Source organism: Sander vitreus, chromosome 17 (assembly GCF_031162955.1).
Source record: "Sander vitreus isolate 19-12246 chromosome 17, sanVit1, whole genome shotgun sequence".
Classification (NCBI taxonomy): domain Eukaryota; kingdom Metazoa; phylum Chordata; class Actinopteri; order Perciformes; family Percidae; genus Sander; species Sander vitreus.
Window position 1 is genome coordinate 20,926,646 of NC_135871.1, and position 12,606 is coordinate 20,939,251.

Consider the following 12,606-nt stretch of genomic DNA (forward strand, 5'->3'; position numbering starts at 1 on the left):
CTTTGACAGTGTAGGTTAATTAAAATCACACCAACAGAACATGGCAGCAGCTACTGGAGACAGTGTTGTCCGTACTTTTAGACACCATCAATCCACCTCATCCAACAACAATGACATCATCCATGACATTTACACTCATCAAGTTGTTGCCCAGTGGATGTCTCAGAAAAGGCCACTTGATTGCAGCACATAATACATAGACCTACTGTACTCGTATTTTTCATTCTGGTAATTACAAATGATATCCTGTCTACAGGGCGGCACCTTGACAAGACAGCCTTTATCAAGCTCCATCCATCTTGAGGAAGTATTTTTTGCTCTGTTATATTTCAAAGCATTGACTCAAAACCAATAATAAATAAAAAGAGAAATTCAAGGAATGACAACAGTGCAATAAACGGCCTGAATGTACGCCATAGAGAAATGCATCCGTCCCAATTGCATTGCTGATTCTGGCACAGATTAGCATAGCCTGTAAAGAATTGTTGATATCACTAAAACAGGCTATACTAATTAAAGCCAGAATCATCAATTCAGATCCTTGGCCACCTTGACCTAAAAAATAATTTCAGTTCAGAGAAGCACAGCAGCAGAGAAAGGGTCCATACAGGACAGATGTCCCCTTGTTTTATAAGCAGTTTTTATCAAACAGAAGCTGTATCTGTGATTTATACTGCAAACAATGCCTTACACCAGGACCAGCTTCTAAATGACACCCTGCCTGTAATGGATAGCCTTGTGAAAGAAAAATAAAGGGAGCATAAGAAAGAGAGGAGTGGGAGGATGCAGGTGTAAGAGAGAGAGGGAACAACCAAGGAGAGAGTTAGGAAAGTACTATGAACAGATAACTGTGTTTTGAGATAAGGAGAATATACATTATGTTTCAGCTCAGAAACAGGTGGAGCAAAACATATTACAGAATTTCCCACACAGAGGAATAAAACAATGAATAGGAAAGATGAGTCAAAAGCTTCACTAATGAGTATGTTTTACTGGCTTTGACTTATGTCAAAAACATGATATCCCCTGTGTTTCGTTTGGTTTGCTCTTTGAAAACCTTTGTGAATAAAACACTGGAGGGTACATCTGTTTGTAAGAATTGTCTGACGAAAAAGTATCCCTCAAGATGCTCAGCTCAAAAGTCTTAATCCTTTACTGTCTATCTGTGGCTTAGTGAATGCGGAATCTGTAATAATTCATCATAATAATGATACAGACCTATGATACAGTGTTTGGTAGATACAGTTTACCAATTCATCATCATACCATTATGACGCAAGCCGTGATTTCTATCATTGACTTTGAAAAGGAAAAATTCCTGAGGGGTTGTGTAAACCAAATAACTAAACTAGTATGACAGAAGGCTAAAAGACAACGGAAGAAAGTGTGTATGCTCCTTTTCAAGGTTACTGGTGGACTTAAATAGTTTGAGAGAGGGTGGAAGAAATTCATGTTTGGAAAGATGACAAACATGCCTGTCTGAAACATGCTAATCTACCTATTGAGGGTCTTGCTTTTTGGTCTTTTGCCACTGAATTGATGAAATTGTGTGGATTATAATGGAACCACAAACTCAAATACATCTAATATAATTTTCCGGTCCTACTCCTCTTTATTTATGTATCTGTGGTTTACACAGTTTAGTTCAGCACTTAACATACGCATGTAAACATGCTCGAAATGAAAAGTAATGCTTACCATGCTCACCATCTTAGTTACTGTAGAATGCTAACATTTGTTAATTAGCACTAAACACAGAGTAGAGTTGAGATTTTGGGAATGTCATTAGTTTGTAGGTATTTAGTCATAAACCAAAATAATGGAGATATAAAGTTTTTAAACTAATGATTGCGTTCGAGGGGGACATGCATGTTTGGACCAAATCTTATGGCAATACTTCTTATATTTCATAGTTGTTGAGACATTTCAAGATCATGGTGCTGCAAGAGGAAAAGTTGAGGGAACATCAAAGTCAATAGGACTAATCCTGGAGACTGTGAATGTCTGAAATTCATGGCAGTTCACAATAGTTATTGAAATATTTCAGTCTGAACCAAAGTGGTGGGACCAACCAACCAACCAGCACTGCCATCCACAGAGCCATACTGCTACTATTCAATTTCTCATGTTGCAAACTTCTATTTCCTTCAGTTTTATCGATCCGAAAAAACTCAAGATCAAGAAACTAAATTAAAAAGCCTAAAAACCATTGACTAAAAGGCCTTTTGTCTCCGTTAAACAATAAGCTGCTGCTTGGAATTGTGTAAGACCAGCTTGTGGTCCCTTGTTCCAGTCAATAACTTTTACTGCCAAAACATCACTTTTAGTGTGATAGAGTCGTCCTGAGCTAATATAATTTAATTAAGTGACTATAATGTAGCAAGCTATGTGGAAGAAGTCGAAGAGCCAGAGATATAGAACTCTGTGGACGTTTATTCAACCACTACAGACACTCGATACACAGAGGTCATCAACCTACCCCAGTGTTTCAGTCATGGTAACAAATGTAAATAAACATTAACACATTATCAAGACTAAAACCTAGGTAACGTAAATGCATAACAAAAACACTAACAGAACATCATTTACACACTTAAAATAAACACTTAAACAACACTAATAACTTAGTCCCATGATGCTTTGCACTGCCGTGCAGAACAGTTAACACAACGGCATCCTGCCAGCCGTTACAATACCATGCATTTGTCTTTAAAGGGACTGCCTTAAAACATGTTTTTCTGTGTATTTGAGTGCAGTGCTCTAACAAGTGTTCCATCATTTGTCCTGCTTGTACTAAACAGAATAGACTAGAGAGCTTATTAAATGGGTAATTTAGACTAAAATGACATCCTGTTGTTACATAAAGAAGCTAGATAATGTAGATAGTTTTGATTCAGATTCCAGTGGTAGTGTATTGTGGTATGAATGCTTTTAGTTCCCAAGTTATGTTGCCAGTCAAAATGTTTCATTGTGTGAACATAACAGGTAAAAACAACAGCTAAATCAATTGCAATGCAAACAGAAGGCAATGTGTAGCAGGTATACATTAAAATTCCTTTAGGGCCTCGTTTTTTTATTGAATATCGCAAACATGTACAGAATGAGGATAGACTATTGCACTTTCCACCAGTGCAGTCCCCGTCTGCAGAATAACATGTCTACGGGTCAGTGGGTTGACTGAGGAGCTGCATGAATCTGCATGAATCTAACACCACCACATAAAAATGTATGCCAAAGGAGAAAAGTTGGAGAGATGCATCTGGACACTGTCTCCAGCAGGTATGGGACTGTGTGTTCTGGCAGCTGAAGTAGGAAGGATAATAAAACAAGGGAATTTGGGGGAAGGGGGGAAATGAAAAAAAGAGAAGGGAGGTGATGAAAAATAAATAAAAGTAGTGTAAAGTATTGTCGCACATGTGTAGGTGTTCTCCACAACAAATTCAGATAAGCAGATAAAGCATATAATTTCCCTTTTAGCTTTCACTATGGGCATAATGTAAGGACATTGATGTAATAATCGCAACATAAAAGTGGGTGTTGGGTGTGGAAAAGGCTGTTGCCCCACTTCCATGTACTAAAAAGGTTCCCATACACAAATTGAACAATACTTAACCTGCAGATGGAAGCTAAAAACATATTAAGACCTGACAAGCAAGGATAAAATAGAAACACCTACATCATTAGAGCTTAGGAAAAAATGTATGATGGTGTTATGATGAAGCTGTAGATAAGAAAGATCATATTTAGGAGATAAGGCAGAAGAACAGTTACAGGGGACAGAGGGTACACAGTTTATACAATTTCTTAGATAAAGGTGTGGTAATAAATAATGTATGTTTCCTTTGGCTAATGCAGTTTTATGAGACAGAAATAGCTAAGTTAAATATGTTAGAGGTAAGAAAAAGAGTCTTAGTAGTTTGCCTTTGTACAGGAAAACACTTTGAAATTGTCAAGTCATGGGGCACCTGGATAGCTCAACTGGTAGAGCATGCACCCCATGTACAAAGGCTCAGTCCTTGTCGCAGCGGCCGCAGGTTCGACTCCAACTTGTTGCCCTTTGCTGCATGTCGTTCCCCCTCTCTCTTTCACATCTTCAGCTGTGCTATGTAATAAAGGCCTAAAATGCCCCCAAAAATATTCTTTATAAAAAAAAGAAATTGCCAAATCACACAGCAGCAGCACAGGTAGGAGTACAGAGCTTACGGTTCAAACAAGTGATGAAATTAAAAAGAGGCGCATGAAAGGCATAATAATTGCCCAAACATTATAGGACAAGTACACCAAAGGTATAGAGGATTAATGCTGAGCATAGGGCCAGCTTTTTCCAGCAGGACAACTGGATCACAGAAAAGAAAGATGGCTTTGGAGCAAACATATTGACAGAAAGAGGCTGCTATTTGAGCCAAAGCTGCATCTGGACAAAGCAGTCAGTGGATGAGCTGGTAAAGTACAGGAAAGGGACTTGGCTAAAGGGTTGTGGAAGATAACCAAATTAGACTCATTGCATGCAACACAATATGTGCCACCATCCCCCCCCCAAACCTCAGTGGGTAAGTGAGTGAAGGTGAGAAAAGACTACTAGAGAATAGCAATGCAAAAAATAATCAACAATTTTTACTAAATTAAAAAAAAAGATTTGTCACTATCTGTTGCATACTGCAGTGAGGATAACACAGCAGTCAGTCTTAACATGACAGCACCTCTGAGCTCAGACCCCAGAAAGTAATCTGAAACAGCTATGGTTCTGCAGATTGACTTGACTTTTACTTTTGACTTAAATTGCCAGATGTTCCATACTATGAAAATATAATTATTACAATAATGCAACAAGTGAATACATTATTCTTCACAAGAATGAAATGTCACAAACCGATCAGTAAGATCATCAAATAGTCACATAGCTAATTACTAATCACTAACAGCTGTATAAAGGCTAATCTAAATCAGATCCTGTTTTCATTGTAATCCATTGCACAGCTGTTAAAACGTTCTATTATGCTCTGTAAAAACACTCTATTGCAAAAATACAGTTTGATTAATGAACAAGAGAACAACAGAGAAAATGTAAAGTAGTACTGTTTCAATGAAGACATATAGACACACTGACCGCAGAGAGAGTAGAGGTTAAAAAAAAGTCACGTTGCCTCAATTTCAGAAAAACTTTGCACAAGTACCATGCTTTTCAAGTGCTGCAATTGGTTGAAAACTGTATTTGAACTTCAGTGCTGTGGACAGAGAGGCTGTCCAAATCCTGTCCAAACCTCTCTGACCCAACAGATCCAAACAGATGGTCTACTATTAAAACTATACAGAGCAAAGCAGTACAGAAACTTACATTATTCAAAATATCTGTTAGCCAATTCTTATTTAAGTGTTTTTACTGATAAACAAATGTTGAGTAAGTGTAGAAACATTTGGGGGAAGCATATTGAAATAAAGTGTAGAAAAAAATGGTTCTGTCAAACATATTTCAGCTGTTTTACTAATTTGTAGTGTACATCTAATTTAGTATTCCATGTGCTGCTGTGTTATGTAAACATACAATTATCAACTCTGGTATTACAGAAGGATAATTACTGAATATTTAATGACTTGGATCAGGATTTGGGTGAAAAAAACATGATTAGTGTATTCTTAAAACACAAACATCATGTGGCCGGCACATGTACTGAAAGGTTTATGCCTCGATGCAGAGGTCCACGACTTCCTGCATGTCTTCCCCCTCTCTCTCCCCTTTCTCACCTAGCTGTCCTGTCAAAAATTAAAGGCGGAAAAGCCCAAAAAAATTATCTTTAAAAAAAAACATAATTGACAACTGCTTAGACACTTTTAGCTGAAATTGAAAAACTGTTAATGACGACTGAGATACTAATTTGGCACAGCTGGAGTTTTTAACGAGACAGAAAACAGACTTTGCAGTGGTTTAAAAATCACTTTAGTGGTGTGTGTGTGTGTGTGTGTGTGTGTGTGTGTGTGTGTGTGTGTGTGTGTGTGTGTGTGTGTGTATTTGCACTTGTTATATCAGAGATTTCCTAACTTTGTCAAGGATTGTTCTGTAATTGCAAGTATGAGCCCCTGAGAACTGCAGCTGAATACTTAATAGGTTTTTATAATGTTTAAAGTATCATTATGCAGAACCCCGCTGATGAAGTCCCACTGCACTGGTTTTATTCACCCTAACTCACCGTTGGTTCAACCGCTCATATCCCTCAACACATCAGTTCAATTTGACAGACACTGTTAGGATATCCAGCAAGAAATAGCCGGCAGATTATGACAGAGACTGACAGAATATCGTAGCTTGTTGCTTTAAAAAGTGGAGTATATGCAAAAATTCTGTATGTAGTTATGATTAATATGTAAAATGTTCAACATCTAAGTCTAGCCTACATAATAAGTAAAAAATAAAGAGTTGATTAACTTTTGCACAACTTAGAGATTACTTTCACATCCCTGTTGCAGAATTGCAGAATGAGATCTTTACAAAGTATTGGTAATTTATGCTTGAGATAGATGTAAGTGTTTTCTGAACTGAATGATGCTTTTGGATCCATGCAGTAATTAGTAAATAGCTTCTTCTGCAAACAAAAGGTTTTTTTAATGACAAAAATGTAATGTATTTATTGTCATTTCTAACTAGGATCTAGACTTCAGTAAGTAACAAATAACACTGAAGAACATGTCCTAAAGTTCCTTCAATTTTGGGTTTCAGATAAATAAAATTCCTCAAAGCATTGTAAACCTGAAATCAATAATTACAATCTGTCACTAAACATAGTAAAAGTCCAATTACAATCTAACGTAACCAATAGCTGAAACAGATAAGATCGAAGAAGCGTAGGAAAAACAAATTACTTCAGACAGGTAATCATATTTCAAGAAATTAGGTGACAGAAATGGTTTATCTAAGCCTTCCTACACTCACGCCCAAATGTGCTCACCTACATCTCTTGTATAACCATGTCTGTGCCTCCTGTTACTGAGAAGCCAAATTAAATGCATGCTGAATGAAGTTTATCCAATGCTTGAATGCTTTTAATCAGTCCTGCTTTTGTACCCACACTCAGATATACTATAAATCCCCTGAACTTTGTATGGAGTAACTGTATTTACACTGTACATATGCCCCCGTTTCTTCCATGACATATGAGCCTTACCTTTGGCCAGTTAATACAAATTATTATTTTTTTCATGTTGGCCTGATGTTAATGTTTTTTTGTGTTAGTTTCACTTACATAGATTGCATTGATTATAGCCTGAGGTCCTCTAAGAATGCAAGTCGGCTATCAATCATAGCTTCAGTGCAAACCTGATTTCCATAAAAAGGCACTCTCGCCAAAGGCTACTTCATTTGAGAGTAACTTTTCAGAGGAGTTGAGTTTGATATTTTATCACAGAACACACAAAATCAACCATATGCCTGTTAGGCTTGGGGGCAAATTGTATTACTTTCAAACAAGGTTATAGCTTTATAACTCTTACCATTTGTTTCATTCAGAAAATAAAGACAACAGTGAATGCAAAAGTTTTTTTTATGTGAAACAGGACCACTCATAAGCCATAAGTTTGAGGCCATGGATTAATAAATAAAGCATACAGTAACTTCACGATGAAAATATAAAATATTTTTCTGGAGTTACTATTTTCATTTGTTTAGCACTATGTTTTTACCCCAGTTGAAATCTGCCCTTTACAGGAGCCGTAAGGTTACCATTTTTGGCACACTAGATAGTAAATCACGGGAACACAAAACCTGGATGTCTGTATGTCTGCTGCCAGGTCACTAGTGGCAAATCATGCCGTACAACCAAAATCCTAGCCTCTCTAATTCTGGCTCTAACAAACAAAAATCCATTTCAGTTGCTGAAGAACTGCCCCTCTCCTGTGGCGCTAATACAGTGCTTTCAACAACATTTCTAAGGTTCTTATTTTAAATCAAACCACACATATGCTGAGTTTATGCAGCACAACTGACATTATTCCAAGCTATTTCTCTAGGCCCCTGATCACATTGCACAGTATTGCACATTATTATTATCAGTAGAAGCAGTGGTAGTAGAATTGGTGTTTTGGTATTGTGGCTATTGTTGTCAGGCTACTAAACACCAAACCAACAATGGATTGATCCTTTTTAATTGGATTCAGTGTGGAAGTTAGAGTAGCAGTAGTTAGACGTGTCATCATGAAACACAAACATGCAAGAAGACAATTTAAGTATTTAATGACTGAGCATTACCCATCACCATCTCGTTTTCACACATATGCTCACAAACACACACACACAGGCATAAACTGGTGCATTTTCTGCAAAAGCATATTGATCCTATTGAAGGATAGTTCAGATAAAATACCACTGACTTTGGTAATTAAAAAAAAAGACATACCATTAATTAAGAATTTTAAGAATTTATTTTCGCTTGAAAGATTATCACCACTTAGGCCAAAGGTGAAAATGTCAATTCTTAAGAATGGATGGTCAACCAATACTTCAGGGATGAAATACGTATATTCCACATTTAACTTTTTCTTTCCCAAGGCAGCGGTGATAAAAGCCAAGAAAAAGACATAGATAATGTGTTGTGTTTAAGAGGCCTTCATTTAAAATGTCTAACATGATCATTAGCAAATGGCATGGAGCTGCAGATCCTGCCAAATGTTGACAGGGGGAGGGGGGTGGTGGTGTCATTTGTGAATACAAAAGATTCTCTGACTCTTAACTCACCAAATGTTTTGGGGAGGTGAAGTGTCTGCAGGTCACCTTTCAGCGGAGTGCCTTTTGGTGTCCATGCTGTCTACTGGGGATGCGCGGTTGTCCTCCTCCAGCTGGATCATGGCGTCTGGGAGGCAGACAGAGAGCAAGGGGGCAGATGGAGAAGGAGAGGAAAAGAGAGAGGATGTTTCTAAATTAAGGAGTGGAACACCTATAGCACACTAACATTTTTAGCATTTGAAATGGAGGGCACGCTTCAACAGGTAGAACATATAAGTAAGATTATGACACTATGTCACTACAATTTAAGCCAAAATGACTGCTCTTTTAATGCAGAAAATATAAATTTTGCCTCTCAAAGAAGAGTCAAAGGTCTTTAGTCAGGAACTAATTTGTATATATGTCCATTTGTGTTGCTGCCAAATAGCTCATATTGCTCTCAGTAATCTACCATTCCATCTGCAGCAGTGTTAAAATCTTTCTTTGTGCAATAGGTTTTAATCAAGGATCTACTTGAATAGTGTAGCTACCATTCCCCACTGTCAAAGGGAAGAATGGCATGTCTTTATATCTTGGGAAGTGTTCATGCCTTATATAGTCTTGGTCTAGTAGAGTTGCCTGCTGCACATAGCTGGATCTAGCCAGGGGCTAAGGAAGCAGACCTTATGAGAGCTCATTAAAATCTTCTTCAAGTCTTAAGAGACAAATATGAATGTATAACAAAAAATGAGCTTGCCATTAAAAATAATCAAAAGTAATAGAGCAGTTCCCAGACTGAAAAAGTATTTATTAAATATGGTCATAGCTGGCTTGGATAGGTAAATGAAAAAGGGTGACAGAGCAGACAAGACAAGAACTCAATACCAATAATTAAACAATTCACAAACGCCTCGAGTAATGTGAAACAAATGAGCACGCTACTCTCCTTTTCATGTTACACTTACAAATTACACCTAAAAGGTCAATCGAGGAAATATGTTGCTCTTTTAATGGAAGGTTGAATGATATTTCAGGGTGAGGAGGATTCTCTTTGCAATGACACATTTTCTTTAGTAACACTAACATTTTCAAAGTTGCACGAATACCAAACTAATTTAAATAAAAATCCACAACAGTTTTCTTGCATTGTATAAAAAGGATTCAAGATAACAAGATGGACCTCACTTGGCCTATCTGCTCCACATTTTAACTGAGTATTCAGGGGCGTTCTCAAGTGAGCCATAAGGAGGACTGAACAAGACAATTACCATGTTCAAGTTTCCACTTTAAATCTGCAACCTTACTTGATCTGAGTCTCAATTTGCATGAAATACCCTATGAATGAGAGGGCTTTTCCCACAATAATATGAAATGGTAATTATCCAGATAGAGAGTGAATGTGAATGTACAATAGCTCATTACCAATCTGAAACACAGTACATGTGAAGGCCACTGCTTTAAAGTAACAGATAAAAGGTCAAGTAATTATATAAGCTTTAGTTCTAAGCCTCACAGTGAATTACTCTGAAGAAGAAAATCTTGGAAGTGCTCATTTTCAAAATGCAACTAGAATAGGAGAAGAAACTAATGTTTAATCAGAAAACTTTTGTTACATGTGAGAATATTCATCCATACCCCAGGAATCTGGTACGCACAAGGACAAATCATAAAACACTGCAACAATTCCCTGCATTGAAAAAAATAAAATCTGCTGTATTTGTAGGTTAGGAGGCAGCTTAGGCAGTAACTGTGTATGTGCTGTAGCAAAACTTCAGTTTTAGGGCAAAAACAATATATTAACTTTTCAGTTCTTAAAATCAGGTGTTACTTTGTTCCTCTAATATATGCATACATGAAGAAATATGTTTTGGTTGTGTTCATGCAGTTTAGAATGAGAAAATATCTGATCATGCTAACCTAGTTGATGTTATTAGGTCATTATAAAACATGAATGGCATAATGTTTTGTTATTTTAGGTATGTTGTGTTACTTTTGTAAAATGTCATTTCAAATCTTCCCCGTTTAAACAGCATTTTATCAAGTGTCCGGTCAGATGTGTTGACCGTATTGCATTGTATCTCTAAACAAATCATATATTAGCAAGCTAACGTTTGTTTGGTTAAGTTAGCTACCTAACAGTTACATCTACCAATTACTGGGTGTAAATATTTAGAACAACTCAACTTTTCAATTTATTTGCTGGTCTGATGCATACATGTACATCTCCACTCAATAAGCACTTATGTCATAAATAGGCTAAGTATGAACTTACCATGAGCTGGTAAACCTCTTCATGCATTATGCAACAGTAAAACGTATTGTTGCCAGGTGAAAATAATCAACTGGTGACTCCCTGTGTATTAAAGGAGGAACACAGGAGTCTTCAGCCTCCTCAGGCCAACATTGCAGCACACAGCCACAGTGGCAACAACTAAAACATGATGGATGGATCGTGCCGATTAAACACAGCAAATCTCATTTAACTTTCACTCACTCACAGTCCCACTTCTCTCTTACTGCTACAGTAAATGAAGCCCCTTATCTCACCTAGCTTTGGTCCAATATAAATCTGCTAGTACAGCTCTTCAAATTTATTGGCCGAAAATACTTGATATCGCCTTTCACTGACTGTTTATCCTTCCCTGTTAGTGCAGCAAAGTGAGAACAACTACACAGAAAAACTGCCCTTGATTAATGTGTTCTGTGATTTATATTATATAACTCAAATACCCAGTGTCGGGTTGATTTAAGAGCTGCAAGTTCTGTTGGGGCATGATAAAAAATAGGGCTCAAACTTCATTGAATGCTTAGGCTGAAGAAGAATGTTTACGGAGTCTGCTCCTCAACATCTTAACCTTGCAGCAAATACTTCATCCCACTGGGGTAACTGCTACAAAAGACTAAGTATCTGATCACCTGCATGAAATGGCTCAGCAAGAGCCTCTGTGTCTCAGAGAGTGTCTTACAAATGGCCTTTTTTTGATGAATTGATGGTGCAGAGGAGTATATTGTTTCCAGCTGTAACACTGCATCCAGGAATGTGTAGGAGCAAGGCCGTTTGTGTGTGTGAGAGAGACAGTCAAAAAGACATACATACAGAAAGCCAGAGGGAAAATGACAGAAAGTTTGTGTTTCTTATGGTTGAACTGCACTTGAGATTCAGCCAAGGTCATTCTCTTACTTATGACATACATGGAGCCAGACTGAGCCTCTCACTTGGACGCTCTCCATCTGCTCACACTGATAAGACCGGGAACTTCATGTGCAGCAGACAGACACCACGGCTCTGTATTGTGTGGATCTAGTGTGATTAAAACCACATTTAGGTTTTCTTGAATTGCAATGAAGACAGCATTCAGTATATGCCTCTAAAGAATGGCTTCAACGTATAGTTTAGATGTCATGTTATACTACTATCTACCAGGGTCCATGATTAAAACAAAGACTTCTCTGGTGCATTTTCAAAAATGTAATTATGTACTGGGGTAAAAAAAACTGTCTATGTACGAGCTACTGTGAAGCAGAGGAAGCACATTGCAGTCACACCTACTGCTCAGTGGAGAATTATTCTGCTAAAAGACCTTTCCAGCCACAAAGGTGGACAGGGATATTATGTTAATTGGTTTATGCATGTCAGCCGGGAAACTCAATTGCAGACTATCAAAGAGGCCTGAAACAGCTTAACCAAAGTAAGACTTTAACCAAGCTGCCAAAAGTCCACATATTTTTCCTCAGTGTCTGAAGTCTGTGTAAAATAGGAGAGGTGTAAGTGCAACTCGCTGACCAGCAGGACTGCTCTGCTTTCTCCTGATCAACACTCAGTCAACACTCTGCCAGCAAAAGCTTGCTTTAAAATATATCTTTCTGGCGCATCAGTGAGGACACACTACATTTTTTTCTGAAAGCCTTCTGTTGTA

The 12,606-nt window shown here is 37.6% G+C and overlaps 1 protein-coding gene across 1 annotated transcript in view; it reads right to left on the bottom strand.

Moving 5' to 3' along the window:
- chrm3a (cholinergic receptor, muscarinic 3a) overlaps window positions 1–12,606 on the bottom strand; it is an 89,182-nt gene that overhangs the window by 46,749 nt on the left and 29,827 nt on the right. Inside the window, exon 2 of the mRNA XM_078273785.1 lies at window positions 8,723–8,837. The gene's annotated coding sequence lies outside the window, so the exon portion shown is untranslated. The remainder of the gene's footprint in view (window positions 1–8,722; window positions 8,838–12,606) is intronic.